Below are 22,652 nucleotides of genomic sequence, written 5' to 3' on the forward strand. Positions count from 1 at the left end.
GTGATGCAGGTGGAGGCTGCAGTTAATTGGGAATCCATGCCAGGTTTTTATCACCGCTGCAACGTACTGCTATCTGTGATACTGTGGGTCGCTTAATGATGACGAGAAGATGTAGACTACAAAGAGAAAAGCACCAAACCACTATCAAAGCACGTCAGGGAAAAAAAAAAAAAAAGCTCAATACCAAGTGTGGAAATGGGTTGTCTGAACAACTTCCCCTCACAGGCAGAGCTGCGCGCCCATCAGACTGAGGGAAACATCCCCTTCGGGACATGTCTGTTTCAGGATGCCAAAAAGCAAGGCGCGTTACTGCCTGTAATGGACCGACCCAAACAACCAGCAAACTTGAGAGGCGAGTTATTGTCCCAGATTAGATTTCTAAATGAAATTAAAGGTGCATGGAGGAGAGATCAGCGCAGACACATTGGATTTGCAGGCGTGATCAGTCTGTCTTAGCGGGGGTGTTTTTCCTGCAGGACAAAGATCCTGATTTGGGGATCTTAATCAGTGTTGGTGAATTAAGGTTAAGCATTTTCGGGACAGATGTGCAGTGTAGAACGATGTGGTCATTAGAGAGGGATGGATGGAGAAAGCAGCACTCAGGGTTGGCACAGGGGAACAGATGCTCCTTGGCTGTAGCAGAGGGGGGCGGGTCCTCCTGTGCGGAGCAGGGCTCACCTGAAGGCTCAGGATTTGGCAACTGTTCATAGACTATTAGTATGTGGCTTCACTCATATGCATCCTTCTACCATCTCTGATCTTTGGCAGAGGAGGGGCTTGTTTCCAAATAGTAAACAATCAGTTGACTCACATGGACGATGGATTTAATATTTTGTGTTCTTATACCGTTAATAATTGATGGTGATAAATTATTATCAACACTCTGCATCATTCATGGTAATTTGATCACTGCAACACTGATTACTGACCTTTTTTCTTGCACCCCTATTAATTAGTGATACTACCTTTGGCCAACTGTGCTGTGTGTTTTGTGTTGATATTGGCAGTTCAAATGTCTGCACTGGCATAATAGTAGAGGTACCCTGCCAGATGTGCTGTAGCCTTTGACTGAAGCCTTTATAACGATTTTGTGCCTGCATGCTTGCTACTGTACTAGCTTTTATTTTTCAGAATAGCCATGTTCATCCTGATTTTTGTCTTTGCTTGTTCAATATTTTGCATGTTGACCAGCTCTTTTAAGCCAGTGCGTTCAAAGTGTGATGCAACATAGTTACATGTAGGGATGGGTATGGAAACCTAGTATTAAATGAGCTATACTATCAAAGACTGTAGTACTGATAAGCTCCGACGTTAAGAGTTCTTTTATCGGTGCTCTTAAATATTTTTAATTTATTACCATCCTGCAGCCTCTCACCTGCGCTCTGTACCGGGGCTGACCTCCTCCACAGATACACACAGTCACACAACAATAAAGTAATAAAGTCAGTGAACAGCAAAGAGGCTGCAATGGAAACAAAGTGAAGATAGCGCGAAAATTACTCGTTGAGAGCACCTACGCTCATTACTGTAAGTGCAATTTAACCTTTGCGAGTAGAAAGCCAACACTTTATCAGTGCCTGTATCAACAATTATAAACATGTAAACATGCAGACAGCGATATTTCAATTTGCTCTGTCCACAGTCTCTCATCCACCGTCACTTACGTTATGTTTAACACAAGGACAGCACAGTTGTTTGGCTAATAGCGAATAGTTACAAATAAGCCAAAATGACAACTGTCTGTATGTAGACTAACTTAGTTTGATACTTATCTTAGAATTAGGCAGATACTTTTAAACTTAGCTGCTGGCTGAGACAAACAGCCTCTCCTCTCTCTACCAGCACAAATGTTACCTGCATGCAGTGAATCACATCAGCAGAGAGGGAGCAGGACAGAGGACAGGAGGAATGACTTATAGTGACTAATAAATTGTCAGGAATATTATTTATATAGTGACTTAGTAGTAGTAGTAGGAGTTGTAAAAATACTGTTGCTGCTCTACAAACAACATTTTGTTATATTTAAAATATTCAATAATCCTGTTCTGAATTTATTCTTTTTTTAAATTGATATATTCTCTGAAAAACAATTATTTAGAAATGAAAAAGAGCCACTAAGAGTATCGAAAAAGTACTGAATCGATAAGGAGTATAAATAAGAGTGGTAGTAGTAGTATCAATAAAATCTTAACGATACCCATCTCTAGTTACGTGTGTCTGCTATAGTCTGAGTTAGTTGCAACACAGCCTGGGATACAATGTAACATTATGAAACAATGATTGTGACAAAAAGTCAAGACATTGAAAGCTTTTAAGTCAACACTGAAATGCCTTTGTAACATAACTGGTGTGTCTGTGTCTATGTTTGTATGTTTGTGTGTGTTTGCACTTGTCTGCACTCATGTGTTTGCTTATTTGTCTAAGTATGTTTGTTATTGTCTGTACGAAGAACTTTGCATGGGGTAGGTTGTTGCATTTTCTCACATGTTACAACTAACCCAGACTATTGATGCTACGAACCAGGTTACCTTACATCTATCAGCGAAAACCGCTTGCATGAAAGATATCTACATGGACACATAATAAACATGTTAAAAGTTTGATGAATTAAACTACAAAAAAAGGCAATGCTACTAAAAAAATAAACTGGAAAAATACTTTCTACACCCTTATAAACTTGGCTGTTTCTGCCACAGGGTGCTAATTACTCACATGATGAATAAGGAGTAAAAAAACGTGCAGAGTTAATATGTTGATTTGTAGCTTGTTCCTGGTTGGAGAAATTGAAAGTGTTGCAGTTTTTTCAGGTTACAACCATACTAATTCTTAATGTTGAATACACACAGGCACAACATTCATAGATGCAGCAGTGTGTGTGTGTTGTTCGTTTCGAAAAGAACACTGTGTGCATTGTTCTCAACATCATATACGAACATCTCAGTTACCGTACATCCATGCTAAATGGGAACTTCCTGTTTCCCTTTCTCATAAAGTGTTAACCATACTGCCTCCTGTGTAAAGTCAGACTCGTTTCAAACCATGTGGTCGGTTCAGCACTGCTGAATGAACGGGCCTGTTATCACAGAGGACAGAATTACATTTTCTCACTCTGTGTAGTCCCAGTCAGACTTCAGACTTTATCTGTGGATTATGTGTAGGCTGTACACCAACCTGTGTCTATTTGCTGAGTTGTTTCAGGTAAATGCACACACACAGGTCTGTATATATGTCAGAGTTGTTAGTTCAGCAAAGTGAGTTGGATTTTCTGAGCAAAATGTTTTTTTAAATAGCAAAGTCTCCATGAAGAAGGCAGACTAAAGGTTTAAACTCCCGGTCAGTCATAAAATGGCTTTATTGTTTTAATGCTTATGGACTTTATACTTCTTTTCAGTCAGTGGATTATAAACAATACGCAGCATTGTTTTCTGTCCGCAACATACAGTAGCAGCTAAATTGTTGTCGATTTAAATCCACTATAGTTATGCAGTTGTTGAAATAAAAGGAAATACTCCAGAGACACATGGACAAACACATGTTGGGTACAGCTTGCAGTTACGAGGCTACAGTTGCTGTAAAGTTATACAGAATTATCATGAACACATTCTTATAACCATATATTTCAGTGCAAAACTGCAACAAAGAGACTTTTATCGTCCCAGTAGTTAAAAAAGAAGCTTCTGCATAGTTTAGTGTTTTTGCATATGGCATATTTGTCAGTCAAAAAGTAGAACATTGAGCAGTGCTGACAGTTTTCAAACGCATTAACTATTGACTGTGAATACTTTTACTTCAAAAACAGCAGCAATAAAAACAGTATCAAATGATGCATTCTGGAATATTGGCATTTTAAGGAATTACAATTAAGGAGTAACGACTACAGATAGTGCTTGAATTACAAGTTTGTGATTCGTATATATCTGCAGTGGCTGAGAATGTAATTGCAAGCACATTCCTTATTTAAGCTCACAATAACCTTTAAGCTTTTAAGGTCAACGCAGCTCACAGCTGAAACACATTCCAACAGTTTTTCAATTTTCCACTTATACACCAAAACCCATAGATGGCCTACAGAAGCCAAGTTACATAGTGCTTTCTCCCAGTGACGTCTGAGAAGTTATGTGCTGTCAAAGAATTACTGTAGCAACACTGTAGTGCAGTGTGTCTTCAACTAAAGGCCTCCTCATGACAAGGATAATATTGTGTTTTATGTTCATGGACCGGTCGGTTTAAAAGCCTGCAGAGTACCACTGCACCATTAAGATGGGCGGGAGTTATTTATCCCATAAGTATTTCTCTTCTTTTCTTCCATAAACACGCCATAAATGTCACCGTCACATGTACACTCCCGTTCACAAACACATGAAGCATTTCTTTCACACAGGTAGAGCAGGTGGTTTGGATGCAAAAACATGGAAGCCTTCAGGACTGCTGCAGTGCATTACATATGCTGTAGTCAGCTCAAGCTATTTCTGTTGCCCCGTCAGCCAGCCAAGAAGCAGCCCTGCCCATTTCAGACCAGCCCTGCAGGTTAATCCATTGAGGCCTTTAGTTCTTCATCATTTTAAGCTCTAGATTCATTTTAAATATCTACCCAAGCACTGGCATGTATGGATTTAGTGGAAATAGGGTAATCTGCATACAGTTAACAAGAAAAATTATGAATTAGCAGAAACATGGCAGGTAAAGGGAACAAAGAGGTAAAGGTGAGATTGATTATTCAGCAGTAGATTGACCTTTACCTCATTTGCATACTCATTTTTCACATTATCGCTTTACACTGTCAAAAAAAATTGCATGTTCTGACTATTTGAGTTCAAGAGAGAATACACAGGTGTGACATCCCCCAGTGTAAGAGCACTACTATTCATTTGTCTTCGAGATGTATGGCTCTCGCTAACACACACAGAGGTCATGTAGTGCGTACAGTAGCCTGATGAATTGTCTGCAAAATGGTTAGTATGCTTACTGCATTCCTCATCAATAAAGATTTTAATTACTGCTCGGAACTGCTGACCAACGCACATTGTATGGTTTATGGGTTACTCTTATAGCCGCGGTGTTGGCAGGGGCAACGGTAAAAACCCAGGAAACACAGCAGACCATGAAATATTTGTTGCATGGGATTACATTTCATAGATTAAAAACTGTAAGAGAGATACTGTGGAAAAGCTTCACAGCGTCTTTTTAATTTAGAGTCCATCTGAAAATAGCTTAAATATTGGAAATCATTTTAAAATGGGTGGTTTTGTGTGGTTATGTAAACAAATAATCTTTAATCCTCAGATCTGCTGCACAAACAGCTCAGCAGATAGAGTGGGTAAGAAGAAAAGAAGTTTTAGGAAAAGTTTAAAGGTGGAGTTGTGCTCACATTTAGCTAAACTGTTTCAGGTGCACCACATAATTATGCCGTGCCATAATAGGTAGGTGCACAGGCTTCGATAGACGTGGCATACATTTGATGGATGGGAATGGGGCAAAGTTATGACTGAAATAGAAAAGATAAGATTTAAGAAAAGAGAGACCTTGCAAAAAATCTATGACACGGAACGTATGTGACCAAAAACCTCGGATAAAGTAATTGAGTAGCTTGACATCAACATCACTGTGAATTAGTTTGTAAATTAACCAAATTAAAATCAAATTAAATAATGGCTTTGTAGACCCAGCAAATTACCTGATGTCTTAAGAATGCAATATCAAATTAATCGGGGACTGATTTTGTGCCACTGATAATAATACAGACCGAAATATAATGACTGGAGTTCTTCATATTCCTACAAGGTTATCAGTCACTTCTACCATCATTATCATCAGTTCAAGTTGTGTCATTCGTTGCTTAACTGCTGGGTAATTAAATGCTGTATTATGAATAGATTAACTGGCAGTGTATGACACACTAATTTTTATTTACCCATTAAGAGGGGTGTGTTAGAAATGTGTATTTATGGAGAAAGAAGAGAAACAACAAAAGAGAAAATGACACCAGGTTAATTGTTAGAGAAGAACCAGGAAGCAGAATGGGAGGGAGGCCAGCTAGAGGCTTTGTTTATAAGTGGAGAGAGGGAGGGATGTATGGTGGATGAAAAATAACTTAAGTATCAATAAATAAATGTATAAATATGTATCGGAATAAATTAATAAATAATGAACTAAATTTAAAAAAAGTATAAATAAATACAGGAATAAATTAATAAATATGGAAACAAATAAATATAGAAATAAAGACAGGAATTAAAAAGTAAATACAGAAATAAATAAATGTATGAATAAATGTGAAAATAAATACATGAAAGAATAAATTAATGCTGAAAATTCACAAGAAATAAATGAATAAATAAAAGTAAATTCTTTAAAAGAAGTTTAAATAAATAAGGAAATAAATCATAAATGCATAAATAAAAGTTGATAATTTAAAAGGGCGGTAAATAAAAATAACAGTAAATAATAATAATATAAAATAATAATATATAAATATTAAATTCATTTCTACATTTTTGTACAACTACATGTATTTATTTATGTATTTCTGTTTGTATGTTATTTATAAATGTATTTAAATATTTACATATTTATTTATTTTTATTTATTTATAATTTTTTATTTGTACTTGTGTCATTTTCCGCACCTCATGGGACATGAGGGTATAACAAAGCAGCTAGAGACAAAGGAAAGGGGGAGGTGAAAAGGTGTGTTTAGGGGCAGACTATTGGATGGATGGATGGATGGATGGAGAACAAATACCTGGAATGGATGTGCACGGCGATGCCTCTGAGCCTGAGCAGCCGAAGGTGAGGAGAGAGACTGACTTCTGCTTCACACTGATACCACAGACTGAATCAGTGTGATCCCTCCCTCTCTCCCTCTCTCTGTGGGAATTCTCTGACCCAGTTAGCTCCTCCACCAGGCAGCAGCAGAGTTATTTTTACATATTAACAGGAGACAATACTTTGTCCTCTGCTCGTCCTCCCCTCATCCGCATACTTCCTTCCGCCGTTCTCCTCCTCCTTCTTAGCCGGTCCCATCCTTTTCTCTTGTACCATCCTGTGCTTCTCCCCCTCTTTTCTGCGTTTGTCTCTATTGTCTTTGATCCTCCTGTAGGGATGTAAAGGTTCATCAAGATACTGACTCGATGGCAGTGTTACCGTTATAACTTGAGCTGAATCGCAGAGAATTATGCACGTAAACAAAAGCAAATCATAAATAAATTGATGACACGTTTGTAGATACTGTTTTTAGATCTCTGAGCCAGGGTTTTAATTATACTCTTGGGACGTGGCTTTATTTGGTGTTGTCATACTCGGAGTAGTGTGGCCAAGCACAACAAGAGAGAGAGCAATGTGTCAGAATTAGCATTTCAGTGTAAATATACAGAAACCTCTGAGAGAGTGAGCAAGTCTGTTTACTCAGTGCAAAGTGTGAAATTGCGAGAAAGAAGAACAGTTGTTGATCTGCTTATAATAGAGAGCGCCTCCATAGTTCTGTGTCAGAATGGACTTATTTAGATTACCTATGATTTATCACAAGACTGTCTCGCTATACTGCTTTACATATTATTATCGGTTTTAATTCACAGATGAGAGACGGTATGATCTTGACATATACGGCATATATATTAGGCTTAAGCCGTAGTAGAGTATTATGGCAGGGTATTTAGAAATCCAGACAGTATGATTATTAATACCATCAAAAATACAAATGACCCTTTTCAAATTAACTGATATGGAAAAGCTGTATTGAGGCGATATTTTCTAGTGCATTGGTTCCCAACTGGTCCAGCCACAGGGTCCGGATTTCTGCTTAAGGCCCAAACATACTCGGGCGGAACGTACGCAGAGTGAACTCCGTGGAGGTCCGCCCGGACTAAAAGCGGATGTCCGCAAGCCCTGTGCGCGCAAGGCTCAGATTTTACGACTGTGCGGATTTCGCTCCGCGCACCAGTGTCACACAAAAGACTGCTCGGCATGTATTTTTCACATCGCGGGGATTTTTCACGGACATTTTTACAGAAGTGCGCTCTACTATGGAAGCCCGAATGACTGCGGACATTCCTCGCGGAGTCCGCTCCGCTTATAGTACGCCCGAGTCTGTGAGCACCTTTAGTCATTAGTTCAAGGTCCACACAGTTTGATATATTAAACATCATACTTGTTGTCAAACTTGTTTGCTGTCTCTGTTGAGAAGCTGTACATTAGTCACTCACTTTACAGCAGGATGTGGCACTTAAAAATGAAAACTCTGTGCCTGAAATTCCCTGTACTTAAAAATAAAGTGTGTTTTTGACGAACTTAACATGTTTGTGGGTCACTTGTGGTCCATTCAGAACGAACCTGTGACCCACTTTTAGATCATGAGCCACCAGTAGGGAACCACTGTTGTAATGCACAGCATGTGCCACCAGAGGTCAGAATCTATCGGTGGAACAGGAACTTAGCTGAGAAAGACAGTGACTGCGAGTGATGGGGATAATGTTACAGGACTAAAGCTGGCTAGCAACAACAGAGAGAGATAATGGGGGAGTTTTATTGTGTTTCTGTCGAGTTTTAATAAAGCATGTTTTATGATGGAAGAAAGTTTAATTCAGATTTCAATCTTTCTTGACATTTTGTGAGTTTAGAAGACTAAAAAAGTTAAGAAAGCTTATGGAACGTAGCAAACTTGGTGCTTCGGGGCCAGGGCTAGCTATCGTTAGCTGAAACTGAAGTATTAGCTCTCAGAGCTAGCCACCAGCTAGCTAGTTTCCTGTTGAGGGATATATGATAAGTCATATGCTACATGCCCCGGTGAAATTTCAGGAAGGTATGAAGGTAGTAAAAACTAGATAGCGCCCAAGCCTAATATTTGATTTAGAGAAGTGGAATGAATAGACAACACAGCTTTATTTATTGTATCTGCATCCTTTTTCCTTCTACTGAACCTAAGCGTTTCTTAAATGGTTAAAACCACTCTCCTCTCCTCTCCTCTCCTCTCCTCTCCTCTCCTCTCCTCTCTCCAGAGAGTAAAGGGACAGAGAGTGGTTGCAGGTGTAGACAGGTCATCTATTTCGTCTCCTAATGATGATGGATGGCAGGACTGCAGAGAGCGAGAACAGAGAGAAAAGTGGAGCAATGCAGGGAGATAAAGAAATCGCAGAGTAAGAGAAGACTGTGTTTATATGTGTCTGCTGGCGGGCAGATGGTGGGAGTTTTAGTGATATGTTGATCCTCAAGTGTTTATATCATTCTTGTCATCTACCTGATAGCAAACAAACACACACACACACACACACACGTACACCTGTGTGGCATGCTTGCAAGGTGACATCTGGTGTAGTGCATTGAGAAGCACACTTCTGAAGACACACATAGGCCTTGAGCATGCGCGGGCACACACACACACACACACACACACACACACACACACACACACACACACACACACACACACACACACACACAGTTCCATCCCTCGCACGTCAGTCCTGCCTTCTCTGTCCTGTTTACAGAAGTAGGAGATCTCTTGGGGTGCTGTTACATGTTCACACACACACATACACAAACACTCCTTTCCCACCTTCGCCACTGACTCGTGATAGCTTCACAAACTGCGCTTTACTCTGTTCCTGTATTTTAGTGGCATAATGAGTTCTTTAATAAATCTTTGCATCGTCTTCCTCTCCAGATTGACAGTGTTTGTTTGGTAAACAGTGAATCACTGTATCTCGGGAGATTTTCATATTGTCTTATCATAAATCATCAATGCATAACAAACACGCACTCCAAGAGATAGAAGCTTTTTTGTTAATACTATACATGAAAAAGATCCCCATCAAAAAGAGAATAAATATTAGATATTATTAGGAGTGGGGTGAAGTTTTAGAAAATAAAATAAAAATGCTCATCACAATCTTCCAGAGTCAGAGGTGAGGTCTTTAAAATGTTTGTTTGTCCAATTAGCAGTCTAAAACCTAAAGATATTAGATTTCTAAGCATATGAAGCAGAGATGGTCAACAAATCCTAACATTTAAGAAATTAGTACCTAACTGTTGGCACCAAAACTCAATACTTTTTTGTCACCGAAATGTGTGTGTACCAAACGGAATACCATGATGATGTAAGCCGTACAGACGCTGTAGCAGCATGTCCACAGATAGAAGTTGGACAGGAGTGCGTGTGCGACTGTTTTAATGAGACACAAATATGACAGAAGTGCTAATGAACTGAATATTACTACAGTTTTCACAACTGTTGATGCGCTGAGCAGCCAAAATGGATTTTGAGGTCAGGGTTGGTGAGGTTCCTGCAGCTTTCCGAGTCGGAAATTGACTTCAAGGGGCATGAGAGTTTAAAGGTCCGATTGGGAACTCGGAAGTTAAGGAATGCACCTTGAAAGCTGGCAGCAAATTTCTGGTCAAATAGATAATCTTGTTTATTTATTCTTTGATCAGATAGTTCCTGATTTCAGTCACGGATTTATTGAAGTAAATGTGAAGTACATTTTAGATTTGAGAAGGTAATAAAAAAGAGAGCGCAGTCAATTCTCTCTACAAGAAAAGCCATGTTGTTGCTCTTTAGACACGGTGTCAGCACTGAATGGGAGGACACGTGTGGGGTCACAAGCAATCACATCCAACACTCTCTCCCTTCTCTCAGCACGGCTCACCTCTCTGCTAACTCACAGCTTCCAGCAGGAGTGTGAATGTAAGGTTGACAGATAGGAAATGTTAAGACCCCCATCTGGTGGGGTTACCACACAGCACACACACACACACGCATGTACATACACACACAGTGGTAAAGTCTCACCCTTCCCAAAGTACAGACAAGGAGGCAGGCTGTAGCTATGGCAACCCAGAGAGAAGGGAAATGATTGGGCAAGGCTTGAATTTGTTAAGAGCTACTGTATGAAGCCTAGGGCGAGACTTAGTCACTCTCATTTGGTGCGTGTGTGCCTATGTGTGTGTTGATACAAGAGTGGGTGTGAGAAACACTAGAAGTCAAGACTTCTCTTCCTCACTCCCCTTCCTGTCTGTCTGTCATTTTCACGTTCTGTTTGAGCGCTCTGTCAGTTGTCAGGCTGTTATAATAGATCTGGATGAGCGCAGCGTTTTACCCGCCGCAGCACGGTCTATAAACCTTGAAAAAGGCTGTGAATTGCATCCATTGGTTGCATACATTTGCACGGCTAATTGAATGAAATGAAACACTTCACAGGGGAGATACAAAGCAGCCGCAGAGAAGCTGTGACATCAAATAGACCATTTAAGCCCAATGTTTCACTAAAAGACAGACATATGTTGATATTTGGCCTTTGGAGAAAAACTCCCAGTTTTCAGAAGGTCTTGTGTCTGTGTCAGTGAGAGTTTAATTACACACTGTTCTTTGTTGCTCTTTATCTATCTATCACACAGGTTTTCTGTGCTCCCATTATTGATTCATCCGCATATTATTTTCTTGTAGAGTTGCTTTGATACTAATATCAGTATCGGAAGTGCCTCTGATACGGCCTAAAATGCTGGATCAGGTATCAACGAGTCTATGCACTAATCTGACACCACATTATTTATTAATACACGTAAAGTAGTTTCATACCTGCATAAAATGGCAGTTTTCCTGAAAATCAGTTCATCATCGCTGTCCTAAAACAGTAGCATACACAAAAATATGTGCCATGCAGCCACTGCCAACCACTATTTTAGAGCAGTGAAGAAGAATAGATTGCTGATAAAAAGTGTAACGTTAGCAGTGAGCAAAATGTCAGCAATTTGGCAATATTTTACTCCGGAAAGTCCCGTCAGTTTAGTGTTTAACCTGATCCATGCCATACAACGATAGTAATCATGTCATATCCATACAGGGTTAGTATACAGCTGTTCATTTTTACATAATGGTATCAAATCCGTACTTGATATCTGCCAATACACAAGTTCAAATATCAGAATCAGAAGGCAAAAATGGTATCGTAACATTTCTATTTTCTTGATGAATCATTTGATTAAAAGAAACTATTGGGATATGCCTGTTCCAATTTCCTAAAGCCCAAGTTGGTTACTTCAAATTCGTTTTTCTTGTTCAATAATAATCCAAAACCTAAAGATATTCAGTTAATTTTTCACATAAGACAAAACAATAGCATTAAATCCTCAAAAATTTAAAAGCTGGAACCATTAAATGTTTGGCTTTTATGCTAGAAAAAATGAGTGGAACAGTTAAAAGATTATTGAAATAGTTGCAGATTCATTTTTTTGTCAATCAAGTAATCTATCAATCCATTACTTGTTATAGCTCTAGAGAAAACACTATACTTGAATAGAGGATCCTCAGTAAGAATACCACATAAAATACTCACGCAAGCCTTCTCTTTAATTTGCACTGTTTCAAAACAACCTGTCAGATATTGTCACAACTTGGAAAAATAATGATGATATATTATTTCTGTATTGCACAGCATGCTGTCAGCCACAAGAGAGTTGTGGCTGTAACATCATAACATGACGGTGTTCTTTATGTTCTTCCTTGGTGTGTCAGTGTTTATTGGCGTTTCCATACAGGGTGTCTAAGTTCCGCTCTCTACGCTGCATTAGTGTCAGAGGCACTTTATAGTGTCCATAGAGTCCTATGTTCTTTACTTGCATGTGTGTGTGTTCTGCTGCAGAATGGATCACTGTTAAACAAGCACTGAATGTGATTTTAGGGACCTACGCCTAGACACACAAGGGTGCCCGCAAACCAGCACCAATTGCTGTAGCTGTATGGATAACATAGAGGGGGGTCTCCAGTGATGTTTGAAACAGAGGTGTCTTTGTAGATGCCAGATCACATCCACTGACTGGGGCTCGCTTTGTGTGTGTGTGTTCTTTGCAGACTTTGTGCATGAATGTATGAATGGGTGTATAGTTCAGAAAAGTGTGTGTACTTACTGCGTTCAGCTGTTATTACAGCCCCGGCTCAGTGTCTCACCAGCTTTGCTTGAATAAACTGAATAAGAGAATTGATACGGCTATCTGTGTACCATAAGGAACATTTTAGAAAAGCTAACAAAAAAGTTGCTGCACCACAGTTTCACTTAGTACAGATGGCATCTGGGTGTTCACTTGTTTTTGCAGAACAAAGGGGAGAGGAACCCTTTGATCGATAGTGGAAAAATACAATGCTGAAAAAGCACTACATTGTCCTGCTCTCTAAATTGAAATCGTTCTTTTTCTAATTAGGCTTCGGGTCTTCAGAGAATTTAGGGCTTTTATTTCAAACCTAATATTAAAGCAGAGTGTGTTGTTTGTTTGTGTGTGTGTGTGTGTGTGTGTGTGTGTGTGTGTGTTAACAGTAGGAGCATTCATAGAAATTTCTTCAATCAAACCTGCAGTCATTTTATACCTATTCATTATTTATGTGCAGTATAACAGATGAGTGTTTTTTCCTCAGAGTCAAAAGTTGAACTGGTCACTAGATCATTCCTTTTACAAGAGAACGCTATTTGATTTTCCCAAGCACTTACGCTCCTACGAATAAAGAAGTGCAGTCAGCTGCAAATTACTCTGCAATGGCTGCATCTGTATCTTAAATGGCTTTTATTGTTGAGTGGAAGGAGGCCGCACACAAGAATGAAGCACAACAGGCTGAGCAGCACGGAAACTCCCTGTCACCTCTCCCTCCGTCTCCACACCCTCCCATGTTCCTTCTCCTGACCTCACGCTCTGCCTCTTTCGCGTGTATCTGCATCTTAATTCACTGCTGCAATCTGTACCTCGCCGTCGCTCTGGAAGGGATGCAAACACGGATTTCATCGATACATTCTGTAAACAAACCAGGTCCTTTTTGTTTTCACACCTACCTCCCACCCACACTCCATCCAACCGCAACCCATCTCACCCTTCACCCTCTAGTTGTTTCCTGACTAGATTTCCAGAGCCAAGGCCAAGTCAGGGGGAGATCTATGGGCCAGCCTGCCATGTATAGGTAATATAGAAACAGAGAACCAATTCCACGGCTTCCTCCGCTGTGTGTGTGTGTGTGTGCCATGCATGCATGTGTGTGTGCTAGTGCAAAGTGTGCATTTGTGGGTTAAGAGAGGGCTTTGTTCCTCTTAGGCAAGTGGTTCTCTGTTCTGTGGTTGTACACTTGTGTTTGTTTTGTATCTGTGACTTTTCGTCTGGTTACCTGCACCTTGAGGGAGGAAATACACAGACTCTATCTCGCATGTACATTCAGGTCTCAGGAGTCTTAGAACGGAATTAATTCAGAAAATTGTCCTTTTATGTTTTTTTTAAACACGTACAAATCGTAAGCGTGCGTGCAGGAGCATCACTGTAATGAAAATGATTTATAACGGAGATTATCTGGATTAGGATTACATGTAATATTTTTAAATTGAGAACGAGGTTAGGGATACTCCCTCACATCATAATTACTATTAGAGTGTATGAATATTAAAAAAGGGATTGTCATTTTAATTTTATTTCGCAAATTGAATAGCAAAACTAATTTAGAATTAAACGGAGTGGTCTATTATATTTTTATGAAAGCACTCTGGTGTTTCGCAGTGAGATCAACTAATGTGCTTCCCATGACACGTCAATCTCTCTTAGCCTCAGAGCTGAAGAAAATCTAAATGACCACATTTTCACTCGACTGCATTATTAATGAAATAATCTGATTAAGACCCTTATTAAGAAATTACGAGATAGCAGATTTTTGTGATTAGATTTGTGATAATAATAAAGCCTGGAGCACAGTACCAAACATAATGCAGTGATGGTTGGAGACAACACAAAGTGAAGTCACGTTATCGTATTTTAAAATAACAGACGATAACAACCAGATAACCACCGCTCTGTAGTGAGATAGCACAGTAAACCAGGGGAATCGTTGAGTGTTACAGCTTAAGTTGTCATTATGAATGAGAGAATAAATTTGTGCAGAGCAAAGAACTGAAGTAAGAAATGGTAGAATTGGACAAGGACAGTAATTCCTTTGTGTTTTTACTATGGAAATGTGTATTTTAAAGGGTGTAGTGCCGTTTATCAGTCTAGATTGTTTCAGTGTGAGTTGCTGAGTGTTGGAGATATCAGCTGTTGAGAAGTCTGCCTTCTCTTGAATATTATGGAACAAGATGGCACTCGGCTTGTGCTACTCAAAGCTGCAAAAACACACAGTTGAAAAAAACAACAGCAATGGCATGACCCAGTTACACCAGATAAACCACAGACCTTGTTGTGAGCGAGTTCATTTCGAAACTATTTGCTTTCTCCCGAACTACACCTGCCCATCATATCATCATGTAGAAGGAAGTGGCATTTACTCATGGACAAGAGGCTTGTGCTCAGGACTGTGCAGAGTTGTAATGTTAGCTAGCACAGTGGTGCTAGGTGAGCTAGCAGTAGGTGCATGCTTCCTTCTGCACGGTGATTCGGTTGGCAGGTGTAGTTTGGTAGAAAAAAGGTAGTTTCTCCATGTAGCTGCTCATACATACCCATACTACCATTCTATATAGTACATAAGAAAAAGATTCAGTATGTCCCAATACATACTATGTCAAATGCAGAATATCAAAAATATCAGGATGTTCTTCTACATACGGTCATATTTAGCAGTATGCAAGCCAGCATGCTTTTTTGGCCATTCTGACCAACAATCCTCTGCACCGTGGACAATACGTCACGTTGACTGAGCCGCAAACACAACAGCTTGACAACTCATTGACTGCTGTTTGACAGCTGTCAAAAATCGCAATGACTGGGGCGTCGGTGGCGTAGTGGATAGAGCAGACGCCCCATGTACAAGGCTGTTGCCGCAGCGGCCCTGGTTCGACTCCAGCCTGCGGCCCTTTGCTGCATGTCATTACCCCTCTCTCTCTCCCCCCTTCATGCTTAACTGTCCTATCTATAAAGGCAAAAATGCAAAAAATATCTTTAAAAGAAATCGCAATGACGACTGACAAACAACCAAAACCATAACTATAAAAATAACAGTGACAGAGAAATGCATATGTAATTTCACTTTCCCATATACAACATGTTTGAATCTAAAATCTGTGCAGTTATGACTTTAAAGTTAAACAACATACATTGCAAACATACGTCTGTGGTGAACTCAGTGAGTGGTGTTTGTATTATCTCCAAGGTAATGGATATAAAAGTAAGGTTCAGGTTCAAACTTCAGGATGCATGTAACAGTACATACTTTTTAAGGGCGGCTGCAGTACCTACTAAAAGTAAAAAGAAAAGGCGATTGCGATTTGGAAAGCACCCATGGTTTCTGGAAGATGAAATGGGGTTTTTTGGCGCTTTGAGCACCACAAGCCAAGTGCCATCTAGTTCAACTAGATTGGAGAGAAGGCAGACGTCTCTACAGCCGATATCTCCAGCACTCTACAACTCACACAAAACAATCTAGACTGATAAACAGGTAAGAGGAAAAATATGTAGTTTTAATTTTGGGATGAACTGTCCTTTTAAATGTCCTCATTGTAGAGCTGGCAGTGGCAGTGATGTTACAGTATGGGCCATAACGATTTGGGCAGTTTTTATAGTTTCGAAAATGTTCAGCCATTTAAAAGTTGCCATTTGCTTTAAACAGCTACCTCTGTTTTGTGTTCACACTTCATTAAGTTTATTATTATTGGCTGTAGTCCCCTACTACTTGTCTGGCTAATGGCTACATCATCATTCACCACACATTACACTGTGAGGGCTCAAGCTGATTAAACAGCCCCTTTGATCAGGAAGTCTCTGAGTGATTCACCAGAGATGAAGGTACTGCGAAGGCACCTGTGCTCAGGCGGATCCGAACTGACGATACGAAGGTTGAAAGGTTGTGAAATGTATCCCATGAATTCAGGTGCTGTAGGTGAGAATGTGCCTTGTTCTTGTGTGTGGAAATGAGCAGTCTTATAGGGGTGGAGAGCGCTTAGCGTTATTCATGGAGGTAGGTAGACAGTGCTCTGCCAGAATGCACACCCTTAGTCGATGTACAGACAGGAAAACAGACCCATTAGTTTGTAAATTTCCATGTTGGTGTGTACTTTTGTATGTTCACAAGTGTGTGTTTTGGGTTACATTTCCCCCAGCTTCTCTGATTAAAAAGTGACAGTCATGACACTGGCAATCTGTCACTAACAAGCCCAATTCCTTACAGGTTGTGTTTTATGCACCGAGCCAGGTTCTTACTACCACCTACTGCAGCATAAAATTATGTCTTTGTTTATGCTCCATTGCACCATTGCTTCTCAGTTTGACACCTAGCTTCTTATTTCTCACTATCGGTAATGGTTTACAAATGAGACGTGAAGGATCGGCAAATTAGATAATGCTGTCGGCTGAAGGTTTATTTTCCCTTCTCGTGAGCACTCCATTGAGAACACGTGTCAGTCACTGGAGACCATTATCTGACAGTATGTCTCCATTAACCCCTCTCTCTCAAGTGCTTTGTTACAGAGGGAAGAAATTCAAATCTGTGATATGAGTTTTTTTTTAAAATATTCTCCATCTTTAACCGATTCACCACGCCTGCTAGAAGTGTGAAAAATGAGTTTCAAGCCTAATCTGCATGCCATACTTTAGCCCTGCCTAACACATCTGCCTGATTTTCTGTGAAAAATGGCTAGATAGAGATCATCTTTAGATGTAATATTAACATCGCTCAGTACAGTGCGGTTTATACAACAGTTTTGTTTGTGATCTGACTCATATGTCAAGTCCATTTTCAATATGACGCAGACTTTGTAATATTTGATAGTATCAGACTGTAATTACTAAAACAGATTGTACGTTTTTTTTTAAAATGGATCTGCACTTAAGGAAAACACAGGCTTTGTGTTGTTATGCCCCACCCTTAGGCGGCCCTATGGCCTCTTGTTTCTTATATTTACACGCTGTACCAGGCATCGTTTGATACTCTGTTCAACACACAAAGTACAGAATAGTTTGCTCTTTTTATGACATACAAGCTTTTAAACAAAAGTAATATGAACATCAACATGACAACTCTCACCAATCTTGATTTTTTTATGCTCACCCCGTCTTGTCACATCTTGTTTACCAGTTGTTCAGCTGTCCAAAGCTCACAAAATAAAAAATGGTGAAATGAAATGGAATGAGTCAGTGACAGCCTAGAGATTACTCAAACACTTACGAATAAATACAAAGTTAGAAAAGTGTACAAGAGTTTACCACAAAGAGTATTTTAAGAAATAAGATTTATTTGATGTTGATAAGGTTTTAATGATGCTTCCATAGTTTACACTGCTCATACCAACAGACTGTAGAAAAAATAATGGCGGAAGCCAGCGTGACATCACCAACTGGTTTTTGGACTCCCATTTTGAAGCCTAGATTTTTGCATTTTGGCACTCACCATCTGTTTTTTTGGAGCCAGAAGTGACCATATTTGGACGAATGGAGCTGCGGAGGAGCGAGGGGTGGCTCTGACTTAACAGTCATTTTCTCAAATGAACTCCGGACAGTGTGTATAGAATCGGGTCCAGACATTGTCTAGAGTTTCCCTTTCACACATGTAGCCCACAACAGGAGATTGTCCGTGTGAGAAGCCTTTACACCTACTGGAAATACTTCAATTAGTTTAGGCGAGGGGTGGCACCTGGATAGAACATGCAAAGGCACATTGCTGTCACATCGCTTGTTGCTAATTTGGTAATTTGGTCCCTTGCCGGTCCTTGAATTTGTCTGACGATTTTGGCGTGGCACTTACCATGAGATGTTTCCGAATCTCGTCATCTATCCAGTTAGATGTTTTCGTTGTTGTTTTTGGGTAACTGATCCTTCTTCTTTACCCTCAGATGTTCTTTTTCTTCTGATTTCAAGCAAGCCTCATGTGACGCTTGCTGCGACTTCCCCGAAAATGACCTGCTCTATTCTCACATAGGCTGAATTGGACATTACCTGGGCTTTGTACTAAGGTACAAGCTGGCAGGATAAAGTCTGTTTAATGTCTGATCCAACTGATTTGGACATTTGCATTGTTACATACAGCTCCTCCAGGTAATGTCTCGGCAATTTCAGGTATGCAGTCCATGTGTGAAAGGGGCTATAGGCTGTGGGGACACCTGGCACTTGTAAGGTCTACGCCCTTCATTATGCAGAACTTTAAGCTTTAATAAAATGTAAAATGGTGAGTTATATAAAAAGTCACCACCTGCACTACTGTCATGAATAGGGAAATTAGCTACAGAGACCAAAACTGTTGGGCATTTTAACATGGGGGTCTATGGAGATTGACGGGCTTCTGGAACCAGCCTCAAGTGGCCATTTGAGGAACTTCAGTTTTTGGCACTTTTGCGTTGGCTTCATTTTCCAGCCCTGGAGGTTATCGGCTGCTCATCACCACAAAGGTTTTCTAGTTCTACAGGAAGATTGATTGTATATGCTTGTGCACCGTACTTGTAAGTTTTATTTTTGTGGGTGTGTCAGAGTTGTGAATAGAATCAGTTGCAATCAGAATCAAACTGAGAACCAGTTTGTCCTGCAGGACCACAACATTAAATCTATCACACCGACCAACACCCACCTCAGTTATGCTCTATTTTGAAAGGTGTGACCACTTCCCCAAACAACACAAAGCAAACACTTTGGATTTGTCCTGCTTTGATTTCCTTGGCTGTGTGCCTGTGTGTCATATTTGTAGGAGGGTGCATCACTGTGTGTTTGTTGTATCAGGTTTGTCAGGATCATCACAGTCAGGCTTGGCTACACAGAAAGCAACATGTGATTACATATTCTGAGTGTTGTGAACAGTGTGTTATGCAAACATTACTTGACTTCACTCATAAATACTAAACAAATGCTGCAGCTTGATATTTCCCAGTAGTCCAGCAATCACGGTTGTTCTTATTGATTTACAATAGTACAAACTAAGCCCAACAACCTTATTTAATGACTCCAGCTGGTCTGTTAGTTAATGGCGCCTAAAGATGTTTGAGCTAATAGAAGAAAGAGAACACTGTGGTCTAACTGGAAGCCACAACCTAATTATACTGATGTGCAGAAAATGTGAATAAAAAAGATACAGCAGTGCTTTGCAAAGGAGCCCGTAGCTATTAACTTGTTCTTAAGTGTCACTGTAGCTTTGTGTCACAGTAAAGTCTCAAAGGCTATAGCAATAGTAGTTAGGTAAAAGAGTGCTTATTGCAGTATGGTTGTACGTCGGACTTCCATCGCAATGAATTAAAGTAAGCAACTTTCCTGTTCCAATCTAAAGGAGAAGGTGTCAGCAGTGCATTGTACAAGCTTTGGAACGTTGGGACAAGCTAATAGGCAGCTTTTCTCAAAGTCAGACATGTCCTGGAGGAATAAACGACAGAATTCACTAAAAATCTGTGATACAATACTGTATGTGTCAGGGTCATTCTCTGTAACCTGTTTGCATTGAAAGCAAATGTGGAAATTGATGTTGCATGTATTTATGTAGTGATACATATGCAAATAGTAAGGAAGGGCCCATTTCCTCAGCAGGTCGGAGTCTCAATTTTCTGGTCAGCTAGTCTTCTGTCCCTTCCTATGATCTCCTCTTGTACTCTTCTCTTTTATCCATGCCTCCTTTCAAATATCATTTTTCTATTTCCTCAGCCTCAGTTCCTCAGGCCTTGTCCCCTCTGCCCTCACAAGTTCTCCGCTTACCGTTCTGGTGGTATTTGCAGGAGGGAGAGAAGAAAGTAATGTTACAATGAGGGTCTGCTGTGCACATAAGTGAATCAGTCATACTTCAATGCAAAATAATTACTCTTATCACACAGAGATTAAACATGCACTTGCCTAATGGAGGTTTTAGTCTTTCAACCTCTCATCTTTCAGTGTCTGTTCAGCTTTCTCCTGCCTTAGATAGATAGCACTGGAGTGTGTATGTGCGTATGGTTGTCTGTTTGTGTGAGGGAAATGCATGATACTGACATTACTATTTAAGTAGACAAGCATATCCTTATTTGCACCTCATTTTTTAACTGCCCCTTTGATGTCAGCTGGTCTGCGTGTCCCTGAAGTCAAGCTGAACATGATCCTTAAGTGCCTTTGCTGACCCTTGAACTTTTGTCTTCTCAGGTACTGAACCCTGCCTGCTCTGACGCCGTGACTCCAGACAGACATACTGGCTGACAGACGCTGAAAAAGAAGTGGGCAGATTGGAGGACAGAGGGAGGTGAGTGAAAAGAGTAACAGAATCTGTTCTTATCTCTCAATCTGTATATCTCCGTATACAGTTTCTATACTGCTGCAAGATTTTTGGCTGATAGTTTACAGAGCAATCAGCCAGAAAACAACACATAACTGCGACTCTGATTATGGAGTCCAGTTTATTGCCAAGCAGGTTTTCACATACAAGGAATTTGCTTTGGTTTTTGCTGCAACGACAAGATACATTAATAAAGCAAAGAAAAAACGACAATAAAAATATCTGAAAGGGTTGCGGATTGAACCCGCCAGCCAGCTTGCATGCTCTCATGTTAAGGTGTGTTCACACCGGACCTGTTTTTTTTTTTTGCTGTCGCTCGGTTCGCCCCTTTGATGTCGCTTCATCGCTCAGTTGCAATCACTCGTCAATGTGGCAGAAATCAACAGACTCGCTTTTTCGCTTTGATGTTGATGATGTCATAGAAGCAATCAGTCTATTTTTTATTTTTTTGGGGGGGGGTGCTTGACTGTCATGACATGTCAGCTTCATTAAAAGTATAGCTGCAAATTAAAAACAACAATAGATGTAAAAACACACAGAGACAATACATCTGTCTGAGCATTTATACCTCCAACCGCGGCAGCGGCTGAAAATTATACATTTTGACACATACAGGTATAGGCTGCTATACATATTGCAAAACTCTGTGAAAGTACACCAAAGCATACTTTTCCAACCATTCATACGGTCAATAAAAAACCATTTTGTTAATAATAAAAAACGAACGTAATCTCAACAGTGACCGCGCCAGCCGGCGGGACTGCGCAGTCCTAGTGTAAAGCACCACGGACAGCGCCAATGCATCTATCTTTCCCACCTCCGTCCCTCCTACCTGCGCAAGTCGGAAAGAGGGAGGAGAGAAGGCGTGGAGTGGGTTTTACACACATCACACCAATCAAATGAGCCCCTCTCCTCGCCCTTAAATGCGCCGTGCGAAGGCGTAATGAGAGTTTACTCAATTCACCATGGCAGAAGAGAGCAGCAGCGTCAGACGGCCAAACTTCTCCCAGGAGGAAACTGATGTTTTGGTACAGAACTGCGAGCAGACCTCCACGGGCTGATGATGCAAAGGTAGCCTGGGAGGAGGTCACCACAACTGTAAATCAATGTTGCGTTTCTCTCGTGCAAAAAACAGGTCCAGTGTGAACACACCTTTAGCGTAGCTATTCTATGGGTTCTCCGGCTTCCTCCCACAGTCCAAGGACATGCAGGTTCAGTTGACTAAATTGCCCGTAGGTGTGAATGTGAGCGTGAATGGTTGTCTGTCTCTGAGTGTCTGATAGTCTGGTGACCTATCTAGGGTGTACCCCCCCTCTTGCCCAGTGACAGCTGGGATTAACTCCAGTCCCCCTCTGACCCTGCATAGGATATGCACTTACAAATTTTGGATGGACTATTTTAAAAGATGCACAGCCTAACTGTAGCTAGGCTGGAATGTGTAAAAATCTGCAATCTGGGGAATCTGCAAAGGCTCACAGTAATGAGAATAAAAAGACTAT

The 22,652-nt window shown here is 40.3% G+C and overlaps 1 protein-coding gene across 4 annotated transcripts in view; it reads left to right on the plus strand.

Moving 5' to 3' along the window:
* Positions 1–22,652, plus strand: part of strbp (spermatid perinuclear RNA binding protein) — a 97,494-nt gene that overhangs the window by 13,482 nt on the left and 61,360 nt on the right. For 3 of the 4 annotated variants that reach the window (XM_050052851.1, XM_050052849.1, XM_050052852.1), the window contains exon 2: positions 21,024–21,120. The gene's annotated coding sequence lies outside the window, so the exon portion shown is untranslated. Of the gene's footprint in view, positions 1–8,992; positions 9,131–21,023; positions 21,121–22,652 lie in introns of all 4 variants that reach the window. The other variant, XM_050052850.1, reaches the window with a different exon arrangement.

The sequence above is a fragment of the Epinephelus moara genome, chromosome 9 (assembly GCF_006386435.1).
Source record: "Epinephelus moara isolate mb chromosome 9, YSFRI_EMoa_1.0, whole genome shotgun sequence".
In the NCBI taxonomy this organism is placed as follows: domain Eukaryota; kingdom Metazoa; phylum Chordata; class Actinopteri; order Perciformes; family Serranidae; genus Epinephelus; species Epinephelus moara.